Source organism: Micropterus salmoides, unplaced genomic scaffold (assembly GCF_014851395.1).
Source record: "Micropterus salmoides isolate LMB-PRFRI ecotype aquatic unplaced genomic scaffold, ASM1485139v1 Ms_hic_scaffold_14, whole genome shotgun sequence".
In the NCBI taxonomy this organism is placed as follows: Eukaryota; Metazoa; Chordata; class Actinopteri; order Centrarchiformes; family Centrarchidae; genus Micropterus; species Micropterus salmoides.
Genome location: NW_024040485.1, coordinates 895,621 through 919,194, shown reverse-complemented (window position 1 = coordinate 919,194; position 23,574 = coordinate 895,621). Strand labels below are relative to the sequence as shown.

The following is a 23,574-nucleotide window of genomic DNA, read 5'->3' as shown; positions in this document are numbered from 1 at the left end:
AGGAGTGTAGAGTAGTAAGTTATTCTGTTCTATTTCTCCATTTCCAACATGAGATCTCTTTAACTTATTTCTTCCATTTAGTGCATCTTATAGTGTATGACCAATGGCTAAAGACATACCTTGCTTACCGTAAAATGAATTACCACATGTAATGGCAACTGGTATTTTAGCACTACATATCATAAACTTATACATATCAACAATTTGTAATTTAACATTGACAAATTAATTATTTATCATCATGTTTATATGTAACATCCCTTTTCCTTAATTGCTTTTAAGGTAACACACATCTTAATATTAGCACTTTTTAACATGAATTGAATGAAATTATCAGTGCTAACAAATTTAACATGTACATTGTAATAAACCAAATCAGACACTGTAGTTGGCTACAGATCATTATTGTGTCATTAGTATTTAACTCCATTAACTGAATGTCTTAATACCAACAAAAATGTATGTATTGCTCTTCAGCTTCAAACACTTCCACCAAGCTACACATTTTACAAATTATCTGAAGAGTAAAGTTAACACTCTCTCCTTAATACAATGAACCACTTCAACCAAAATAAACTATTAGCTTGGCGCTTAGCAATTAGTGATTAGCGCGTAGCTAGCATTAGCGATTAGCTAGTGATCTTTTAAGAGCATAAATACAATGATACAATATGTACCAAAGTACACTGAAACTTTAGGCAACCCCGATTGGTTTTTATGTTAAGTATCTGAACCTTACAGTGTGTTTTTCTGCTCACTACTTAGCAACAGGCTAGCAAAAACATGCTTTAACTCACCGGAGTTTCAAACAGCAACAACCCGACAGAAGCTCCTCTCGTGCTCACAGTTGATGCTCTACTAATGAAGGAGCTTATCAGTATAGATACGTGGATATAATCAAAGTTTCACACTATTATGTTGCGTTTCACACTAGCAGTTGTTCACAGCTTACCCACGTTTTCAGGACGTTTCAGGAAGAGATCTACCAGGGACGTGAGGACTGCACGTAGCACTCTCTACCAATCCTAATACAGTCTGTTTATAACGCTCTTGTGTATTGCGCTCTCTGGTGGGACAACATGGAACTACACCTCTAAACAACACATATGGTTTTAATAGCCCTATGTTTCATATGGGTTACACCCTCCCCTCTTGACTCTGCATGGGTCCCTTCATGCTTGGATATAGGGTCCCTATGGAAGCTTTCATTGTCCCCAATGATGTGAAGTGCTTGGTTAAAGCTCTCTAAGAGACTCTGTGCAAGGGATATTAAGGGTTTCCCCAATTGAAGGTAGTGGAAACGGTCTGGTGGTTGCCGTGACCTCTCAGATTTGCGGTCATCGGTTTCTCAATCCTTAACATTTTCACTTTTCTCTGTTTTTTCAGTCGTCTCAGAGGTTTGTGTGTGAGGCAACTCGTTTTGCTGAACTTCGTCAACAGCTTCTCCATTTCCAGGGTCCTCTGGACTAACAGGAGAAACATCACGGTCGTCATCAATAACCGCTGGAATTACATTCGTCACGTCCGGTGAAATTACATCCTCTCCAGTAGCGGATTGCCCATCCATGATCTCTGGCTCATTTTCTTCAACCATCTCAGGAGGTGTCCCAACAGGTTCTGCAGGTGAATCAGGGGGACTGCCTACAATAGACTCATCCTGAGGTCGGGAGTTTGAGGAGGTCATTGGCATGGCTGGTAAATTGTTACCCCCTGCTGCTGGAGTTACAGTGGGTTCCTGGGAATTTCATACACCTGAAAGAACCTTTCCTCAGGAATGACAGACAACTGGGTAGGACAAAAGGGTGAATCATCCTCAGACTCTGAGTGCTCCTCAAGGGGCTGAGTTTGATTACGCCTGGTTCTTGGCCGTCGGGCCTTTGGCACGGGCTGTTCAGTTTCCTCTGTTTCGGATAAGTCACCACAAGGGAGTAGGAGATCCCTATGTAGGGTGCGACTGGGACCATCTCTGTTCATGGGCTGTACTGGTACAGGTAAGTCGCCCATATTTTTCAGAACCTTGTACTGGTGGGCTCCCACTTATCCGCAAGCTTGTGTTTGTTTCTCAACCGCAAGTTCCTTACTAACACTTGGTCACCTTCCTCTAGCGTTGATTCTCTTACTGCCTTGTCAGAGCTACGTTTGTTTCTCTCAGCAACCTTTTGTGAATTCCTGGTGGCGATCTGATAACTCTCCTCAAGGCGTACTTTCAGGTTTCTCACATACTGGGAGTGAGATTTAGGAGCACCATCTTTAACAGGTAAGCTAAAGGCAATATCCACAGGTAACCTTGGCTGGCACCCAAACAGCAACGCATATGGACTGAAGCCGGTAACCTTGTTCTTGGTGCAGTTATAGGCATGAGTTAGGGGTTTTACATAGTCATGCCAGTGATTTTTATCCTTTTCTCTCAAGGTTCCTAACATGCCTAGCAGTGTTCGGTTGAACCGTTCGACAGGGTTTCCCCTCGGATGATAGGGACTTGTGCGTGCTTTGGTGATGCCGGCTGGGGTACAGAGCTCTTTGATGAGTTTAGACTCGAAATCCCTGCCCTGATCACTAAGCTCTCGTAGTGCACCAAATACTGCTCCCAAAGACACTTTGCAACTGTAGTAGCCTTCTGATCTTTTGTGGCAACAGCATACTTGGTAAAGTGGTCTGTTATAACCAAGATGTCTTTCGTGTTGCAACTGTCAGGCTCCAAGGATAAAAAGTCCATGCATACCAGTTCCATGGGACGAGTTGTTTGGATATTCACGAGGTGCTGATTTTTCAGGTGGTGTTTTTCTTCTTACACAACGTCCACATGACTTGATCTTTTTCTCCACATCAGTGGCCATCTTAGGCCAATAAAATCTTGACCAGACCAAGTCGAGAGATCTTTCCAGACCCATATGCCCCATATCGTCGTGGAGGCATGTAAGAATAGAGGACCTTAGGAGCTCGGGAACCACAAACTGGTAAGTGGTGTCATCTTCTGATCGTCGGGGTTCTGTAGAGGAGACCATTATGGTCCACCATTTGGTTGCTTTTCCCAGCATGATACTTTATGTTAAAGTCAAAGGTGGAAAGTGCAGCTAGCCAGCAATAACTGGCAGCATCAAGTTTAGCTGACTTTAGCACGTATGTTAATGCGTTGTTGTTATAACCGTGAATGTATTTCCATAGAGGTAGTCTTGAAATTTTTCCACAATGGACCACTTCAAAGCTAGAAATTCCAGCTTATGGGCTGGATACCGCTTCTCACTTGGCGAAAGCCCTCTGCTAGCATAGGCGATTACTCGCATCTCACCATCCTGTTCTTGGTACAGGGCAGCTCCTACACCAGAAGTGCTTGCGTCTGTATGAAGAACATAGGTAGTTTTGGATTAGCAAACCCGAGTACTGGTGAGAGGTGAGTTTGTCTATAATCGCCACAAAAGCTTCTTGGCAAGCAGGTATCCATCAGGGCATGGTGTTACTTTTCTACCCTTCCTGTAAGGTGGGTAACCCCCGGTGAGGTCATTCAAGGGTTTGACTACTTTGGAATAGTCCTTTATGAACCGGCGATAATACCCTGCAAAACCTAGAAAGGACTTGAGCTCGCGGTTTGAGGTCTTGGCCAAGTGTGGAGTGCACTGACCTTTTCAGCGTCAGTCTCAATCCCCTTTGCTGGAGACAATGTGCCCTAAAAAGCGCACTGAGCTTTGGAAGAAGCAACACTCTGCTGGAGAAAGTTTCAAGCCATTTTCTCTCAGTTGATGGAGGACATGTAAAAGTCTGGTCTCATGTTCTTCTAATGTACTTCAAAACACAATGACATCATCCAAGAACACAAGTACTTCCTTCAGATGGAGACTGCCCATACACCGCTCCATCAGTCGTTGGAAAGTACTAGGAGCGTTGGTGACAGTTGAACTCGTAAAAACCCAAGGGGCACACAAAAGCAGTCTTAGGCTTGTCACGTTCCTCCATCTCAATCTGATAATAACCAGACTTGAGATCCATTACTGAAAACCACTTGGATCCAGCAAGGGCTGAGAATGCTTCCTCAAGGTTGGGGAGAGCGTATGCGTCTCGTATCATATGGTTTTAGTAGCCCTATGTTTCATATGGGTTACATAGATTTTGCCTAAAAGTTAGCATTCTACCCCAACATCTCCCAAGCTGTCTGCACAATGTCATCCTTGGTACCGTTGGAAAGCTCTTTCACTCATGCACAATGATGTCGGATCCAAATATGGTAATTTCCTTTGTACCAGCAACCAATCGTGAAAGTGCAAAGGCGGATTTAAGCAAAGGGTAAAATCTAAGCTAAGGGTAAAATCCTAACTTCAGTAGCACTTACATACACTAAAATTTCCATTAGTCTGAAATCTACTCTGCACATTTACTGCCAGACATAAACTTACTGCAAGTATTTTTCTCTGCTAACTAAAGTTCTTCCGCTCTCTCTCTCTCATTCGCTCGGCCTCACTCAGGATACGCAGGGAGCTGCCAAGCTTTGAGTGTCACCATGCTGACACAGTGTGCGAGTTAACATCAATTACCTGTGTATTGATATTAATGATTGTGTGACATTTAGGTAGGGTGGTTATTCATTCGACAGCGGTGGTTTGGCGAATACAGAGGGAACACTGGTCTCTCTGTTATGTGCACGACACAGATGGTCCTGGCGCTGCACTTCTGCGAGGTCCGCCTTTTGCGTTCCGTCAACATTACGCTATCAATAAATATTTAAATAATCGATTTTTTGACATTTGTTAATCGATTCAGAATCTTCCACAACCCTTACTAAACATAATATTTCAGAAAACCTGTAATACAAAAAATTATTTCTTAATGTAAGTTATCACCTAGGAAAGTTTCATATATATATATATATATATATATATATGTGATGAGGAGAGCGTGTGAGTCGGGTGTGCAACCAAAGAATGTGCATCAGTTTCTGTGATCACTATATTCTGCCGTATATGTGTGCACAAGCAAGTACACACAAACAAAGAAAGCACATTTAAGTTTTCTCCGTGTGTAGTTGTGTTTGAGGCCAAATCAGACATGTGTGTGATCTGTGTTGGATAACGGTGCCAAGTTCAAGGAAGCTAGTTAGCACTAGTTAGCATGCAAAGAGCATAACATTGCAAACATCACTTAGCATTAGCTGAGGACAACAGTTGCAATAATAACCTCACGTTGACCATGAAACGATCACAAGAATAAACCTCAATGAAAAACACATCAGTACATGTACATTTACAAAATGTAATAGTCCTGTGCTTAGCCAAGTAACCGTACACTGTTAAACTGTGTTATGCCCGGTCTGTTACCAATCCGTAGAGGAATACGGTTGTTTTAGCGTGGTAGTTATTAGCTGGCAAGTCCTTTGTGGATTCAGCCAGGGGTGGAATAACTGTGGTCCTGTTGCAGTCGTTTGCTGTGTCGTGTTCTGATCGTACAGATGGAGGACTTGCTGTGTGTCTCTCTGAGCAGGACACACTGGGCAGCTGCTGCTGTCGGCAGCTGCAGGGGTCGCGTCCAGAGATAAGAAAGAGCAGAAGTTGCGCTGGGGGGTTTTGTTGATGAGGTGACGTCGCAGGTCATAGGTCACACTGATCAATCGTACCTGAAAGCTGAGTCCATGGGCTTTTACACCTGGGTGTGACTTCCTGGAGGATTGTGGGAAACTGAGTTCAATGGCTTATTTTTATAACAAAAGTTCAGAATCACAAAGTTTAAATCACACAAATGAACAAATTCATCTGTGGAGTTCTGTGGTCTTGACGCAGTGTAATATCTCTCCACAACTGTTACAAACAGTTTCTTTCAAAATAATAAAACACATCAGTGCAGAACAATGAGGGGTAGAAAGAGATGGACAGCTTAGAAAGCTCTGCTTTGGTTGAGGTTGAGTAACAGCAGCCACAAGCTAGTGATGTAACGTGTGTTTAATACTGCTGAGTCAGGCTGGAAGAGCTAGACTTCAATTATCACTGAGCTGGAAAAGCCACCGTCACACAAATGCACTGTAAAACACTGTGCATTATGTTTTACAGTTATCTTTTTAATATGGAATGAATGGTTTTCTGGGAAGTTGTTGCTTGCTGTTGTAGCACTAACACTGCCTCGTTTTGTTTTACAGTATATTTGCTATCTACCATGACCCTATGGTCATGAGGGAGGGAACACAGGCTGCACAGCTTAAAAAATGTGTGACGTGATGGGCAAATGCACTGTAGATCAAACATCAGCACAGTAACCATGAAATGCTTAAGGAACCGTTTAAAGCAAATTAAAGGTGAACAAACAGCTTCTTACAGTTTTGTGTGTTGGTGGGTTGTGAGAGATAGACAGTGTAGTGAGTGCGAAACTGACTTCTAGAGGTCATTTCTTGCAAGATTCAGTTTTAGGCAGATTTCGGATTGATTTCTCACCAAATGGCCGTATCGGTTGTTTGTTCAAGCATCATGTTATGACCTATCTTTCTGTTTTTTGTTAGGCCGTGACCTCTCGTGGTGTACTAAGTAGGCCTATGACGGACTCAAAGGACTCGCACCCAGGAGAACTAGGTTTGAGTCCAATGTGAAACCTAGTCAAATTTGACTTAATTGAAGTTTTAGGTAAATAACGTTATGTAAGTGATTTACATCATGTGACTTATGCAATGGGGTAAATTTAAGCCAAACCACCTCTCACCTTTACCTAAACCTAACCAAACTGTGACCACTTCACAACATTGACCATGCAGTGTTTCCCATGCGTTTATTTGTTTTGTGGTGGCCTGTCACCAGTGGCGGTTCTACACCAGTTTTAGTGAGGGGGCCAGACTGGGGCCAGTTGTTTTGTCAGAGGGGCACATTCAATCAGCGACAAAAGAGACAAAGGAAATGTTCAAGCCTGATGTCTTTAGTATATCATATAATGTTTTAGTATGTTTCAGTAACTTCTTTTCAATAACTTTTAGTTTTAATAAATTACATTATACAAAAAAAACCCATTCCTGTTAACTTTAGCACAAGTTACAGTACATTCTTTGATGCAACACTTCTTTGTAATTCAATTTCAGTTCAATTCAATGTTATTTACATAGCGCCAAATCACAACAACAGTTATCTCACAGCGCTTTTCATAAAAGAGCAGGTCTAGACTGTACTCTGTGATGTTATTTACAGAAGCCCAACAGTTTCCACCAACAGAAAGCACTAGGTGACAGAGGCAAGGAAAAACTAACTTTTAAGAGGCAGAAACCTCGAGCAGAACCATGGCTCAGGGTGGGCGGCCATCTGCCTCCACCGGTTGGGGGTGAAGGAGAGAGAGAGAGAGAGAGAGAGGGCAAAAGAGGAACAGAGACAAAGAGAGAGAGAGGGATGGAAGGAGAGAGAGAGGGGAGGGAGGCAGTCTACATAATATCCACACAGAGGTACAGACAGGAAAGGTGATGTTGCTATAGACTGAATGAAAAATGGTACAGATATGTATAGTAGTGTTAATGATAATAATCGTAATGTTAATGATTATAATAACTATAATAACAGTAGGACTAGTAACAATAGTTGTAGCAGAGGGTGTCGAGCAGCAACAGATCCAGACTCCACAGCTCCAGAGCCAGAAACACCTGCAGGAAGTGATAGGAGGAGAGAGGAGAGGGACGAGAAAGCACAAGACTACCGGAAAGGGGAGAAGTCGAGTTAGTAACATGCATTAATGGGATGAGGTTGCATACAGAGGGAGAGAAAGAAGAGGAGAGCGAGGCTGAATGAACAGTATAAGTTCTAGTGTACTAAACATTCTCTGGATCCCATTTTGTGTTTAGTATCCCACTATAACTTTTGCTTGGAAACAACAAACTTCTCCATGTTCACCCCTGGTATTAGTCCTGATGTGAAGTATACACAAAATTAAATACTTGATAGTAGGCCATCATCTGTGCATTATGGACGGGGATCCATATTTTGGCAGACTGCATGTCCAGCCAAGTAGGACCAGTAGGCTACTGTTATTGTTTTTTTGTGTATGAAAATTGCTGTTTAAATGCAATGCATTATTAAATTGTTACGATAATAATTTACCCTTTAAGGAGGGAGATTGAGAACAATTTCCAGCAATATCCAAAGGCTATCCATGCAATGGAAACATGGATTACAAGGACAAAATATTGTCTACAATGTTGCTTTCAGTTTAATGTATATTTCGTCTAAAGGAAGATATATTACTATGATCACTGTAGACCAGGGCTGTTCAATTACAAATTCGATGGGACCGAATTTTAAAACCAGGACACAGAGATGGGCCGGACATTTTCTCACGCGTTGGGATGATTAGGATTGTAGTGACACACTTGTATTGGTAATCCTTATTGGTTCAGTTATTTTTCGATGCTCTTATCAGTCCTATTTATTATTAAATAATTGCTTATATTATTTTAAAAAAATAATTTAACAATTTTTTTAACTAAATGTTGTTTCTAGAGCAGCAACAGGATTTACAACAGCAAAGTCATTAATATCTCAGTGGAAACAAATCTAACATGTCGTTAAAATAAATCATATTCCTGACATCAACATACTGAGTGAAGTTTAGAAAAAATGAACAACTCAGTCTCTCCTCCTCCCTCTGCTGCTGCTGGTAGAGAGGAGGGCTGGTTTGTCTCAGCCAGCTGAGTATATAATGTGTCATATTTTAATGTACGTGGCAAACTAAGCTGAACGGTTACTAAAGACAGACAGCTTTCACTTCAGCTTGTTTGTAACAATGATCTATTAGCAGTAAGTAGTAGCACCGTACTTGTGTAAAACCAAAACACAGCTGCAGTGGATGAGAGACTCAGCAGATTAAAACATGCATTTTGTGTGTAGTATTGGATTTTTACTCGCTAAGTTTTTATTGCACCACGTACTTACACTAACATCTCGGGTGACGTATGTAACCCTTGTTCCCCGAGAAGGGGAACGAGACACTGCGTCGGTGACATAACCTGGACAAGGGTGCAGGATGGCCCTGACCCTCCCCGGTGCAAACTCCAGGCATCGGGGAGAAACCGAAAGTGCCCGGAGATCCACCAGCCTCCTCAGAGAGGTGATAGGGAGGAGAAAGGCCATCTTAAGGGTCAGGTGCTTGGCATCCAGCCCTAGCGGGGCTGGGGGCGAGAGGGAGAACCCCAGGGGACAGTGCGTAGTCTCTCGAGATGCAAACAAGTCCACGTCTATGGGGCCGAACCTTTCGCATAACAACTCCACAACACTCGTCACCGACGTAGTTCGAGTTCCCTCGAAGGGGAACGAGCGTAGTTGTTGTCAAGGTCCGCTGATCAGCTGGCTGACTTTGATCCGTTTGTGCGTGCGTGTGTGTGTGCAGGTCAGACAGTTATGTTGAGCCTTGATTGGCGGTGATCGGTAAAACATGTGAAACTCAACAAAGATGAGAAGGAAACGATATAGCTCACTCTTTGGCTACTTCCATACACTATAGCCTATATGTAGTTTACTTTTGTTGTCATAGCTATAGGCTATATTAGATTACGGGGCCACATGGAGTGGCCGCCAATTCAATAGGGCTGCTGTATACTTTTCGCTCAGTGGGGCGGACCATAGGGGGAACCAAGGTCTGTGTTACAGGGGCACTGGCCTCTATTGACTCCCCCCCAAAACCGCCACAGCCCGTCACCATATCGATAATAACCATGTTTCCATGTAATGGTCATGTCAATTTTAAGCGTACATCTCAAAAAAAGAAAAAAGAGAGAAATTGCAAACTATGTGGGTTTCCATCAGCTGGTTTGGAGCGAATAAAAAGGGTTCAGCAAGCGTAGTTACGTCAGTAGTTGACGTTACACATGGCTGTAATAAACAAGACGTATGGGTTACAAACCAGAAACAAAACCAGTCACATGAACCTGATGGCCAGTGATCTTAGAAAAATCCTCAGAAATGTGTTTCAACCGGGCAATGATTCGAAGTATTTATTTAATGAACATTTGGAGTCGTTAATATTTTACTACACTCAGTAGAAGTAGCATTCATTGAGATTCATCAAAAATATGCAGTGATAACCCCGTTTGATCAGTGTGCAGAGCAAAAGGATCTGAAAAAGACCTTTAAGAGGTGAATGCATAATTCAGCAGAACAGATGATGAACAGATTTCCATCCACCTCTTCTCAGCACAAATGGGTGTTACCAGCCACAAGGTTCAGTACTAGAACCAGCCTGTTATCAAATCAAATCAGGATCTTACCTGTAACTCCTAATCAGTTTGGCTCTGAGCCTTCTGAGGTTTCCTGAGCTCCAACTTGCTTGCAGATGCCATCTAGTGGTTGTTGGTGCACCAACATCTTCTGGGAGTTAGATTTGAAATGCAAATTAACTTGCCCCCATGCTGCTGCCACAGTAATGATGCTGTACTTGGCTGACTTCACCTGGGTAATTTAATGTAACATCATGGGTTTCCATGGTAAATAAAAGTATAATAAGCAGGGATCACCTGATACATTACTAGATCAATTCCTCTGATGCTCATTTCACATGTGCTGTGGTTCTGCTTTGCTTCATCTTCACACTGAATTTACTTTACTTTCAGATTATGGACATGGTATATTCACAAGGGATTAAGAAAACAGACCTCTGCAACTATTACAAATCACAAGACAACCACAGGTAATACTAGCCTCAGGGCCAATTGAGCACAATAACCATGAACCAACTGGCCAGTCCTAAATCCCTGCACCTTACTGTTTATGATCACTGCAGAACAACAATCTAAGCTAGATCCACACGTTAGTGTGTGTGTGTGTGTGTGTGTGTGTGTTACAAGGTAGTTTTAATGGTCCCATCACAACAGGGTTGTAAAATGACATGTGGTTTGTAGCTCCTTTCTGCTACATAGCAGACAATATACAGTATATAAAAACAATCCGAATGGTAAACAGAAGCATACTATAAACTATATTGCAGTGCAATGAGCAGCGCTGAGGATGAATTTGGACGAAAAAATTTCATATCAGTCGATAATTGTCACAATAAATGTCAAATAATTATTTCTTTCAATTTTAAAGGCTGATTTTTGCTCATGAGTGAAAGTTGAAGAAACCAGACGGTTAGTTGTGGTTTTAAACTTTTCTTTATGTTCAGAACATGACAAACACTTCTGGTGACAAATCTGGTAGAACATTCAAAATCTTTTTTCAACAAATAAACATGATTAAAATTAAGTAAAATCTTTTTTCTGTCCCTTTTCCTAGACAGAATAAATATCTTAATAGAAAAATTAAGTGCTAATTTGTCCGTGATTCAAATGAAATAAATCAAACATTTACTGAATATTTGTTATATTGTTATTGAGGAAAATTATATTGTGATAATTATCATTATTGAAGCTGCTCTACAGTCTGGTGGGGTGGCAGCAGAAACCTCTATATCTCTTCCCAGAAGGCAGCAGGGTGAACAGGCTGTGGCTGGGTGGGTACTGTCCTTTAGTATCCTTTGGGCTCTGCGTAGACACCTCACCTCACAGATATCACTGATGCTCGGGAGATGGGTATCAATGATCTTCTGAGCAGTTTAATCACCCACTGCAGAGCCCTCTGGTCCTGGGCCGTGCACATCCCATGCCAGTTTGTGATGTTTCCATTCAGTTGCCATTCGTTTCTGAGCTTTCTTTACCAGCGTGGAGATGTGAGATGAATATGTCAGGTTCTCTGATACCCTGGTTTCCGTAGCGGTCACCGTACTTCCAGGTGCTTGTTTTGTTGCAGCCATGGAGCACAGTAAGCAGCTCAAAAGTGTGGCTTTATTTTAATATGAAAAAGTCCGGGTTGGTATAGTGCAACACCTGCGACACACTTATTTCTTGCACAAGAGGATGCACTACTAATATGAGTAAACACCTATGCCTGCATGAGTTACAAATCAACAAGGAGTGTCATGTTGAACGTGCTGCGTCAATCTCCCTGTCCTGCCTCGTCCTCCTCAGACAAGCCTGAGCTAACTGGTACCTCATTGACATCAAGTAAGTGAAATTGTAGTGAAACAAGTTGCTTGACCAAATTGCTAAAATTGTGGTGAACAAAAACTTACTGTATGTAATGTATTTTCTCTCCTTCTTGATAAATGTACGCAAATTGCTAAAGCTAGTAACGTTAGTCCCACTGCTGCTAAACAAACATCCAAGACTCCATTGGAGGAGGTTTTTGCAAATGAGGATGGAAAAAAGATGTCATTACAGAAGAGTACGACCATGTCCATCCAGGACCAGGCAGAGAACGAGATGCAGATGTAGGAGGAGACACCACCAACTTCTACGGCTGATGACCCTGCTGCCTCGTGGTAGAATCAGCTCATGTCTATTGTCAGACGTGGCCTTTTATTTTTTATGTGTCAAGGCCTTTACACCTAGTGAACGGGTGTTCTCAACTGCTGGCGACACAATCTGCGCTAAACCTTTGTGCATACTGCCTGAGAAGGCAGATATACTCCTATTTCTAAACAATAACTGTTTAATGTAGTGAGTTATTATATATGTTAATATAGACAAGGGCGAGTTTTATATATGTTGTGTTATTTGGTTTGGTTGCAGTTATGAAAGGGCATCATCATGCAGAGATTTTCCTGCTTTTCTCATCAACACCTTTAGGCCTGCAGTTTCAAAAACTGTAAATCACCATTGAATCAAAATAAAATGTTCCTCTGTGAAATATGCATGTGACCCGTTTCGACTTCACCCCTCGAAGAATTGGAATTGAGAATCAATAAGAACCCGGATCAAAAGGAAGAATCAGAATTGAAATCAGAATTGTTCAAATCAAACAATGCCCAACTCTAAGCTTCACTGATGTAGACAGGAGTGTGTGTCTTTGTTTCTTGGTTTTGCTGATGTTGAGCAGTAGGTTGTTCTCTGAGCACCTCTCTGCAAGATTATCTATTTCCTCCCGATATAAATTCTCATTGTTGTTTGAAATCCGGCCGATGATGAAGGTGTTGTCTGCAAACTTCACAACAGACTTCTCTCCATGTCAAGGGGGTTGCAGTCATGGATGTACAGCACAGGAGGGGGTTGAGCACACAACCCCAGGGGGGACTCTGGTGTTACTGGAGTGTAGGAAGTGTCGGCCAATCCAAACTGGCTGGGGTCCATTTGTGAGAAATTCCAATATCCAGTTGCAGTGTGGTATTCCAGCCCAGAGTGCTGAGTTTGCTGATCAGCTTCATGGGGATATTGTGTTGAATGCTGAGCTGAAATCCACAGATGGCATTCTGATGTAGGTGTTTTTTGTGTATCCACAGGCTCTGTGTTCACTGCTCTTTTCCCTACTCTGCCGTCTTTACGTATCTGGTCTATTTTTCTAGAGCAGCTTGTGTCTCTGAAGTATGAAAGTTACTTGTGAATGTTGCTGTAATATAATGAGAGCTGTAATATAATGAGAGGTCAGTAGGGCCGGCTACTGTGAGGCACTGCAATGTGCAACAGGCAAAAATAGAAGATTAAAAATAAGTTGAAGTTTTTTTCTCATGTAAGCAGGCAATTAACAGGTCATTTCTTCAATCAAAGTCCTAGAACAAACTTAAAACATTCTGGAGGAGAAAAGGGTTCTTTTATAACTCAATTCCAAAAGTGTTCAACATTAAATGTCAGTTTACTCCTTTTCGTTTAGTAGATCACTTTTATAAAAATAACTTTTTGGCATATTTGCTGAAACTGGCAGCATTAGACTATATGAGACAGATAATCTGTATAAAAAATAAAAATAAATCAGGTTCCTTTGGCTCCTCCTACTGCTCCTGGTGCTATTTGCAAGAATCCACCACTCATTGCTCAAAACAAGCAAAACCAATCAGAGCAAGGAGCAGTCTCTAACACAGTCACAAGAGGCATGATGACAAACAGTGAGGAATAACTTTTGATGGGGGGCAGTGGTGTACTAGCCTCTCTTTCCACTGTTAGACGTTGTCACAGCTGCCTCAGAAGCCTGGGGTGCTCTGCCCTAAGCGTCGGTGGAGCATTTTTGAGAAGACAAATCGAGAGGGACTGGGATCTTGGTAAGGCTTTTGCCGGGGAGAGCGAGCCCTACGCGGGATGAGGTTTCAGTTTTGTGGTTGTTAGAAAAAGAAAGGAGGGTGGTGACCATAGAGGAGTTGAGGTTAGTAAATCAAATTAGAGATACAAACTAGTCCTTTTAAGCTTATGAGGAGACGTTTCTTTTGGATTTGAATGTACAATTGGATGCTTGGTAATTATACACAAGGGAGGTGGTTCTCATGTTGGCTATTTTTTATATAAATTTCTAATGTCAAATGGTGAAGCCCAAAACAGAATCAAAACTAACTAAATTACTTTTCCCAGATCTATGGGTTGTAGCAGAGATGGGGACTCGGGTTTGAGTCTGACTTAAGTCACACAAACAGTGACTTCAGACTAGACTCGTCCCCAAAAGACTTCGGACTTGACTCGGACTCAAGGTGTTGAACTTGTGAACAGTGTTTATTTTTTAGGAAACGTCTGATGAGCTTTCTGTTATTCCCCTTCCTCTGTTACCTATAACCTGCCTATGTAACACAACTACTTATCTGCTGCACATAGCTGCACATGAGAGAGGACACCAAACACTGGCAGCTGCTGCGCCATTCATCATAAACTTTGGCTTTAAAACCTCATACAACAAGGCCCAAACAAATAAGCGCTGAATGCAAAATATGTTAGTAACCTGAGGTTAGTAAACATGTTTAGCCCAGCATTAGCCATCTAACATTAGCTTGCTTTTTGCTTTAGCTACGACCTACCGGAGGTTAACTCCGACTGTCGTTTGTTATGAAAAGATGAATGAGCGTTTGTTTGCTTGCCAAACTTTAACATACTCATTTACGTCCCACTGGCTGACATCACATTAATTATTAACGTTGACTGCAAACAGGTTACAGGTTTATTGTTGATCATGTAACGTTACAGTTTATTTAGTTAACATTACACTGGTTTGAGAGTCTGCGGGGTGTGTTGACTTACAGGAGTTTATAAACTGTAATTAATGTTAGCTGTACATTGTACATTAGGCTAACATGGTTGTGCTCTGTGAAAAAAAGGTTACAGGTTTATTGTTGATCATGTGACGTTACAGTTTATTTAGTTAACGTTACACTGGTTTGAGAGTCTGCGGGGTGTGTTGACTTACAGGAGTTTATAAACTGTAATTAATGTTAGCTGTACATTGTACATTAGGCTAACATGGTTGTGCTCTGTGAAAAAAAGGTTACAGGTTTATTGTTGATCATGTGACGTTACAGTTTATTTAGTTAACGTTACACTGGTTTGAGAGTCTGCAGGGTGTGTTGACTTACATAAGCTGTCAATTGCATTGCACATTACATGGTTTTGCTCTGTAAGTGAAAAACAGGTTACAGTTACAGATTCCCTGGATTGAACGCAGCAGGTGATACAACATTCATCATAACCACGAGTGACTTGAGACTTGACTTGGACTCTTGCTAAGAGACTCCTTCCAGCTGTGTGCTCTCTGTCCCTCTGCTCCTCCTGTTCTGGCATTTGTGAGGCTCCTAACATCAGAAATCGACTGAGCCATAACACACGGCTGCCTATTATCAGCAGAGTGGAGAACCATGTCTGGGACGGGCTGCAGCGCTTCTGGTGTGAGCACAATCTTTTCTACTAGAATGGCCGTGATTAAGGCCATAACGCGCTGCACACACCAACTGTGTGAGTCTGGGGTAAGTCCTGCATCAGTTAGGTATATAAAGGAGTTAATTTATTAGCGGTTGACTTCAAATCCATTTTTAACTAGGGATGGGTATCACTACTTGATACCTTTAAGGTATTGACCAAAATAGCCCAGTATTGAGTAGTGTTGAAACATCTCCAGTCAAGCCAGTACTTCATTTCATACTTTTTGTAAAGATCACGGCAAAAAATGAATATTTGACTATACGGATTTGCTTGCAGCCAAACACACACGCAATACACGGAAGGAATGAGAAGAGCACACCTTTTTTTCCCCCCTTATGTACCTGCACCCACTTGTATCCATGCGTGATTTTAACAGCCCCTCACCTTCGGCTGCGGTCTCAGGCATTTTCGTCACTGTTGCAAGTTTATTGCCACAAGCTTTCTGTTGGTTTCTGTCTGGTAACATTTAACACTATTCTGTTAAATATCAGCCCTTTGTTGTATTATTATAAAGACATGAACTGTGTCCACTGTTGACCTCTCATGTAGATAGTGTAACTGTGGCAGCAGTGGCTGGTGGGGGGGTGGGGCAGTTTGGCGGTGTATAATGTAGTTGTGTTTCTAGTAGGTTCTTCTAGTTCATTTTCCACCTAGTTTTAGTGTTTATTCAATACTTGAATTCTTGCTGCAAACACAGCGGCTTGCCCTGCCTCTTTCTGTCTTTCTCTCCTTGTGTGTGTCTCTGCTCTTCTTACTTTCTCCATCAGCAGTATGTTTAAACTTTTCACGTTTAATTAACTCACCCGTGATTCCGTTTTCAAGTGTGCCCCAGCTGCATGTGTCACCTGACTATTTTGGTCAAGTCATGTAAAACTGTACTACTACTACTACTAATAATAATAATAATGCTCCACTCAAAAAAAAGGAAAAAACTGGGGATAAAAATGAGGTACGAACTAGGCCTTGGCTCAAAAATTGAGGTCTGAACCGAAAGGTAGATTTGGTGAATCATTACACCCCAATCTCTTTTAATCAAGAAAGTCCACTTTTTATCACAGTATCACACAGGTATGTGATGTCCCATATGAATAGTCACCATGGTCTCTCCCCTCTCTGTGGCAAACAGGGAGAAAAAGCTTCTGCTGAATGATAAAGTGCCCGTGTGCAATCAACTGCAGAATCAACAGATTCAGGAAAAAAATCTGCTGAAGTCTGAAAAATGTGAAGTGTTGCTGACTTGGTGTGTACTTTTTTTCCTCCTTACGAGTCTACAGTAGCAGAACCACTGCTGTTTGTGTGTGTCTGCTTGGTGGCTGTAGGACAGCCAGCAGGTCATTTGGTAGGACTCCAGCTTCCACTGAGTGACCATCTGCATACACAAGCACTACAGTGAGTCATTCCTGTAGAACCAATCAGTGCAGGGCCGAGTGATGATGTCAGCACGTAAAAGAAGCCGATTTGACAAAGATTAGAACAAGGAAAAGCTTTACACTGACTACGACTGGAAGGAAAACCACACAGTAACCATAAAGAACAAGAGAACTAGAAACTGAATGAGCCAATAAGAGAGCACCATGATGTGGAAAATCAAGTGAAGAACTTGAGGATGAGCAGAACCAGTCAGCAGAAAGTTTGATCTAACCCTGACTGGGGTATGCACTTTCAGTCATAGTTTAGTCCTAGTGTTGGAGTCCTTTGTGTTGACACTTTTTCGTTTGAAGCGTGACATCTCACCAGAGAGTGGTTCCAATCCAACAGTGGTCCACTTTATATGAAGTCAGTATTGTTTGCAGCCCAAATTAGTAATTGTGCTCATATGTCTCCACCTACTTGTTTGTCATAAACACCTGCCCTTTGCTGAGAAAATCATTATGCACATGAGGCACAGATTGAAATTAAAGCTGCAAGCAGTGTTGGACGGGCCCTCACACGTGTAGCGTGTCGAGGTGTGAGGCGGCCACGTTTCAGATTCTGGAGCTCTGCCGGTGTGGCTGTGAATTTCCCACACGCTTTGGACCCTACACAAATGTGTTAATCATCACTTCCTGTGTCCCCTTTGTGGCGCTACATTGCACTTGGTGGTGTGACTATAAGTTGTGTTCGGGGCGGGACTGTTATCAAGCATGTAAAGTTTGGTGCAGATGTGAGCATGTAGACTGAACTTACAACAATTTCCTCTTTCATGGCGAATCATCGATTTTTGGATGCCACGCCACAGACATGCCGTTTCACTAAAACTCACCATTTGTACATCTTTTAATCGTCAACGGGTTTAGAGTAGACAGGGACAATCTGAAGTTGGTCAGACTAATTCTCTAGGAGGAGTTTGTTGTAAATCATCCAAAAATGACCATAAAATTCAAAATTGCCGACTTCCTGTTGGGTTTAGGGCATTTTTGGGTTTAGAGGCTTTTTGGTACGTCTATACATGATACATGTGCCACAGACATTTCATACATGTAGGTAAAACGTGCCAGGGGGCTGCTTTATTAAAGGTATTTTCCTGTTGCCAGCAGGTGGCGCTATGACTGTGGGTGAATGTTGGCATGTACACTCACCTAAAGGATTATTAGGAACACCTGTTCAATTTCTCATTAATGCAATTATCTGATCAACCAATCACATGGCAGTTGCTTCAATGCATTTAGGGGTGTGGTCCTGGTCAAGACAATCTCCTGAACTCCAAACTGAATGTCAGAATGGGAAAGAAAGGTGATTTAAGCAATTTTGAGCGTGGCATGGTTGTTGGTGCCAGACGGGCCGGTCTGAGTATTTCACAATCTGCTCAGTTACTGGGATTTTCACGCACAACCATTTCTAGGGTTTACAAAGAATGGTGTGAAAAGGGAAAAACATCCAGTATGCGGCAGTCCTGTGGGCGAAAATGCCTTGTTGATGCTAGAGGTCAGAGGAGAATGGGCCGACTGATTCAAGCTGATAGAAGAGCAACTTTGACTGAAATAACCACTCGTTACAACCGAGGTATGCAGCAAAGCATTTGTGAAGCCACAACACGCACAACCTTGAGGCGGATGGGCTACAACAGCAAAAGACCCCACCGGGTACCACTCATCTCCACTACGAAAAAGAGCCTACAATTTGCAAGAGCTCACCAAAATTGGACAGTTGAAGATGTTGTTGCCTGGTCTGATGAGTCTCTATTTCTGTTGAGACATTCAGATGGTAGAGTCAGAATTTGGCGTAAACAGAATGAGAACATGGATCCATCATGCCTTGTTACCACTGTGCAGGCTGGTGGTGGTGGTGTAATGGTGTGGGGGATGTTTTCTTGGCACACTTTAGGCCCCTTAGTGCCAATTGGGCATCGTTTAAATGCCACGGCCTACCTGAGCATTGTTTCTGACCATGTCCATCCCTTTATGGCCACCATGTACCCATCCTCTGATGGCTACTTCCAGCAGGATAATGCACCATGTCACAAAGCTCGAATCATTTCAAATTGGTTTCTTGAACATGACAATGAGTTCATTGTACTAAAATGGCCCCCATAGTCACCAGATCTCAACTCAATAGAGCATCTTTGTGATGTGGTGGAACGGGAGCTTCGTGCCCTGGATGTGCATCCCACAAATCTCCATCAACTGCAAGATGCTATCCTATCAATATGGGCCAACATTTCTAAAAAATGCTTTCAGCACCTTGTTGAATCAATGCCACGTAGAATTAAAGCAGTTCTGAAGGCGAAAGGGGGTCAAACACAGTATTAGTATGGTATTCCTAATAATCCTTTAGGTGAGTGTACATGTGTTCGGGTGGGACTCTTATTAAACGTGTAAAATTTGGTACAGATCAAACAGACAGTTTTGAAGTTGATATGTCCAACCTGCTAGGAGTAGTACATTACAACGTAAAACATGTCATTTCCTGTTGCCAGCAGGTGGCGCTATGACTTTGAGTTAATATTGGTATATGGATGTGTTCAGAGCAGGACTTTTGTTATAATTATCAAATTTGGTGCAGATGTGAGCATGTGTACTGAAGTTATAACAACTTCCTCTTTCATGGCGAATCACCAATTTTTTATGACACGCCACGGACAAACTGGTCGACTTGTAATAACCGTTTGAATAAATTTTAATCATCAGTGGGGTTAGACTGCACAGCGAAAAATTTAAAGTTGATCAGACTAATTCCCTAGGAGGAGTTTGTTAAGTAAAAAGTGTGTAAATCACCACAAATGACCATCAGCCCATATTTATCTAGAGTAGGGTTGGTCCTACATCATACACCAGTCCATAGAGGAAGAAGGGTTGCTTTGGTGCTGCTTTGTTAGCTAGCAATTCTGTCATTTCTGGAAGATCCAGACAGGACAGAATTGTGTTTCCGATGCAGTCTTTGCTGTGCAGTGTTTCGATTGTTCGGACCGGAGAAAACGATTGTAAGGAGAAAAGGATGGAGCAGAGTTAGCAGCTTGGCGCTAACTGGCTTTGTTGCTCCTGTTGCTTTTAAAGTTAGCTGGCAGACTTTGTGTCATGGCTGTGGAAGTTTATTTAACTTGTACTAATCTACAGGTCTTGCAATTGCCCCATGGGGATAAATAAAGTGTTTTGAAATTTGTTGACACAATATGGAAATGAACACACTTTGCTGATTTATTTGCCAAATCATAATATAATATAGGAGACAACAAGCAAAGAATGCACTTTACTTGTTGGTGTTCTTAAGAAAAAGCAGGTATAGTTATACTGTGTGTGTGTGTATCTATATATATATACATATATATATATATATATATATATAATTAAAGCTGTAAGCAGGGTGGGCCCTTGCGCCTTTTGTACTGGTCAAGGAGTGAAACATCACTGCCTGTGTCCTAGAGAACACCCGCTAATCATATGCTGTGTACCAGTACATGAAGTGTGGACTACGTGTGAAAATATCATCCATCCATCATCAACTGCTTATCCTGCGTACAGGGTCGTGCGGGGCTTGAGCCAATTCCAGCTGACATCGGGCGAAAGGCGGAGTACACCCTGGACAGGTCGCAAGTCCATCGCATGGCCAAACATAGACAAACAACCACTCACGCTCACAGTCACACCCGGAGAGAACCCACGCAGACACGGGGAGAACATGCAAACTCCACACAGAAAGGCTGGGGCAACCGGGGTTTGAACCCGCGACCTTCTTGCTGTGAGGAGGACCACTATACCACCGTGCCGCAATGTGAAAATGTCAAAGAAATCCAATTTCTGATGTCACAAAGGGCTTACATCCTGTTGCCAGTTGATGGTGCTATGACTTTGAGTGATCATCGGCATATGTGTTCAGGGCGTGACTGTCATCAAACCTTTAAAGTTTGGTCCAGATGTGAGCATGTACACTGAGGTTGTAACATGTCAAAATGGCAGACTTCGTGTTTGGTATAGGGGAACACTTTCAAGGCTTTTTAGTAGGTATGGACATGACACATCTGCCAGGTCTATACCGTACTCTGATATTATTTACAGAGACCCAACAATTCCCACCGTGAGCAAGGAATTGGCGACAGAGGCAAGGAAAATCTTCCTTTTAAGTGGCAGAAACCTCAAGCAGAACCATGGCTCAGTGCATAAAGATGGAGAGGGTCAAATATCAGGGACAGCTGTGTACTATTATTGCTCCAAGCATGGAGTACAAGTCAATATCTGTGATGAGCAATTATAGTGACCAAAATTATCATGGTTATCAGTATAATCACAGTATTGTTAAAATGTGCTGTAAAATGTAAATGACACACTTGACAAAATGATGGCACTTATAGATATACATCATTTTAAAAGATAAAGTTACAGACAGAAATAATTTGTTGTTGTAATCAACAACTCGCGTGTGTTCTATCAATACCAGATGCTATCTTGTAAAAATGTGCAAATGACTTTGGTTTAATTTGACTTTAAAGAAAAGGTACGCATTGCTTCATTTGTCCGTATTGTGCGTAACAGATGAAACACCGGTGGGACGGAAGAAACACAACGATATACATTTAAATTGTTTATGCTTTAAAATGCTTGACTGTGTCATCTTAATATGTAACTGCAAACATATGTCTTTTTTCTTAATAAAAATATAATAAATATAACTTTTAGAACATCAAACAGCTAATGCACATTTGGATTACATCTTGGCTGCCCTTTTTTATGGTCATCTGCAACCTGTTTTCCTACTCCACTGTGAAGACCCTATTATTTATCTGTCAGTGTCCTGGTGGTTGAGCCTGCAGCCTAGTTGACTCTGCCCCCCTCCTGCAGTATCTAAATAGGGTAGAATGGCTACGTGTCGGAATGTTTGAAACAGGTGTTACAAACGTCCCATTGACTCCTGATGTTGAAACTTCACTAGCTTCTGTACTGTTAAACTTTGAGATTTAAAACTTCAGGATGTTTATAGTACTAACTAATCTGTCATGTGATCATGACCATGGCACATGAAACACTAAACACAACTTGAAGAAATGACCGTGAAAGTGTGATGTATCCATCTGATGTATCGCGGTTCTGTTAAGTACTGTGTTCTTGTATGTGCTGAGGTAGTTTGGCATATCAGACCTGTATAGGCTCGGAGCAAATCGCTGTTTCATTCATCCTGCGTTTCAATCATCCCGGCACACACTGAAAACATTTAAAGTTTTGTATTGAAACACAAATAAAATTAACATTTTGTTTGCATAAATATTAAAATAATAACATCCAATACCTTATGTAAACATATGAAAAACATTAAAGTGTGCAGTATCAAGAAAAATGTTTTATTATTTTATATTAGATAGGTAATGCAATGACCTCATGCACAATTATATGAAAATAAATAAGTCTTTATCTAAAGACTATCACTGTCTATGGGGAGGCTGTGACTCAGGAGGTAGAGCGGGTTGGCAGTTAATCGGAAGGTCTGCGGTTCAATCCTGGCTCCCCCTGGTTGCGTGTCGCCAGTGTATGAATGAGTGTGAATGTTAGTTTCCATTTGAGCACTTAGGCTCAGTGTATGACTTTACTGGTGTAAAAGCGTTTTGAGTGGTCAGAAAGGCGCTATACAGAATGTTTTAAATGTAATGAGCACAACAACTGACAGAAATACAGAAGAGTCTGCTGCGTTTCTTCTGTTCTGACACTTTTACAACTAATTTCACAGCTGCCTGATTTTAAATGAACAAGATATGTTGGTTGGGCGACAAAACTGTGTAACGTGTTATCATGTGCAGACTAGCTTCTAGAATGACTTCACCTTAAGGGACGCTGCCATGTCTAGAATCAAAGCAACACCAGTGATGCACACACGTGCAGAAAGTGCTGCTGCCTCTGGTTTAGAATTGTTAGATATTCAATAATTGTCTATAATTTGGTTAATCATTACAGAGACAGCTGCTTTGTATGAATCGTTCTTAATGTTTTGTCCTTTGTGTTTCTTTTATTGACAGCTGAGACTCCCACTGACAACCTGCAGCACCTGGAGGAGAGGGATGAGGCATCCACTACTAACAGCCAATAGCAAAAACTTGGAGCATCGAAATAGCCAATAGCCTCAATGAAGACCATTGTGCTAGCCAATAGGACTGCTCCAAACTGGTAAAACCTTTTTTATACAACTACACAACATTATTTTTAAGAAATGTTCAATGATGGATTATATGAAAATTTGGAGCATTAAACAGTTAATTGCCTGCGTTCTGGTGAATTTGTCACCACCAATGTTTTGTGGAAATATTTTATTTATGTAAAAAAATTCAGGTGGTAAGTGACAATTCAAAATCTAAAAATCTAACAGAATATAATGCAGTGCAACTCTCAGGCATTCTGTGTTGCTTTCAGATATGTTTTCTCCTGTTGATCAACTTTTCTCTAATATCATCCCTGCTGAGTGAGCACTTAATGTGCCTGTGGCACCTTTTCACCTCAATGAGAAATGAATTAATTTAAATTCAGGTACAAACTCCT

At 41.7% G+C, this 23,574-nt stretch overlaps 1 protein-coding gene across 2 annotated transcripts in view; it reads left to right on the top strand.

Annotated features, from left to right (window-relative positions):
* fam110b (family with sequence similarity 110 member B) overlaps positions 1-23,574 on the top strand; it is a 134,305-nt gene that overhangs the window by 41,994 nt on the left and 68,737 nt on the right. The window contains exons 2-3 of one of the 2 annotated variants that reach the window (XM_038717170.1): positions 10,550-10,626; positions 23,058-23,205. The gene's annotated coding sequence lies outside the window, so the exon portion shown is untranslated. The remainder of the gene's footprint in view (positions 1-10,549; positions 10,627-23,057; positions 23,206-23,574) is intronic. The other variant, XM_038717169.1, reaches the window with a different exon arrangement.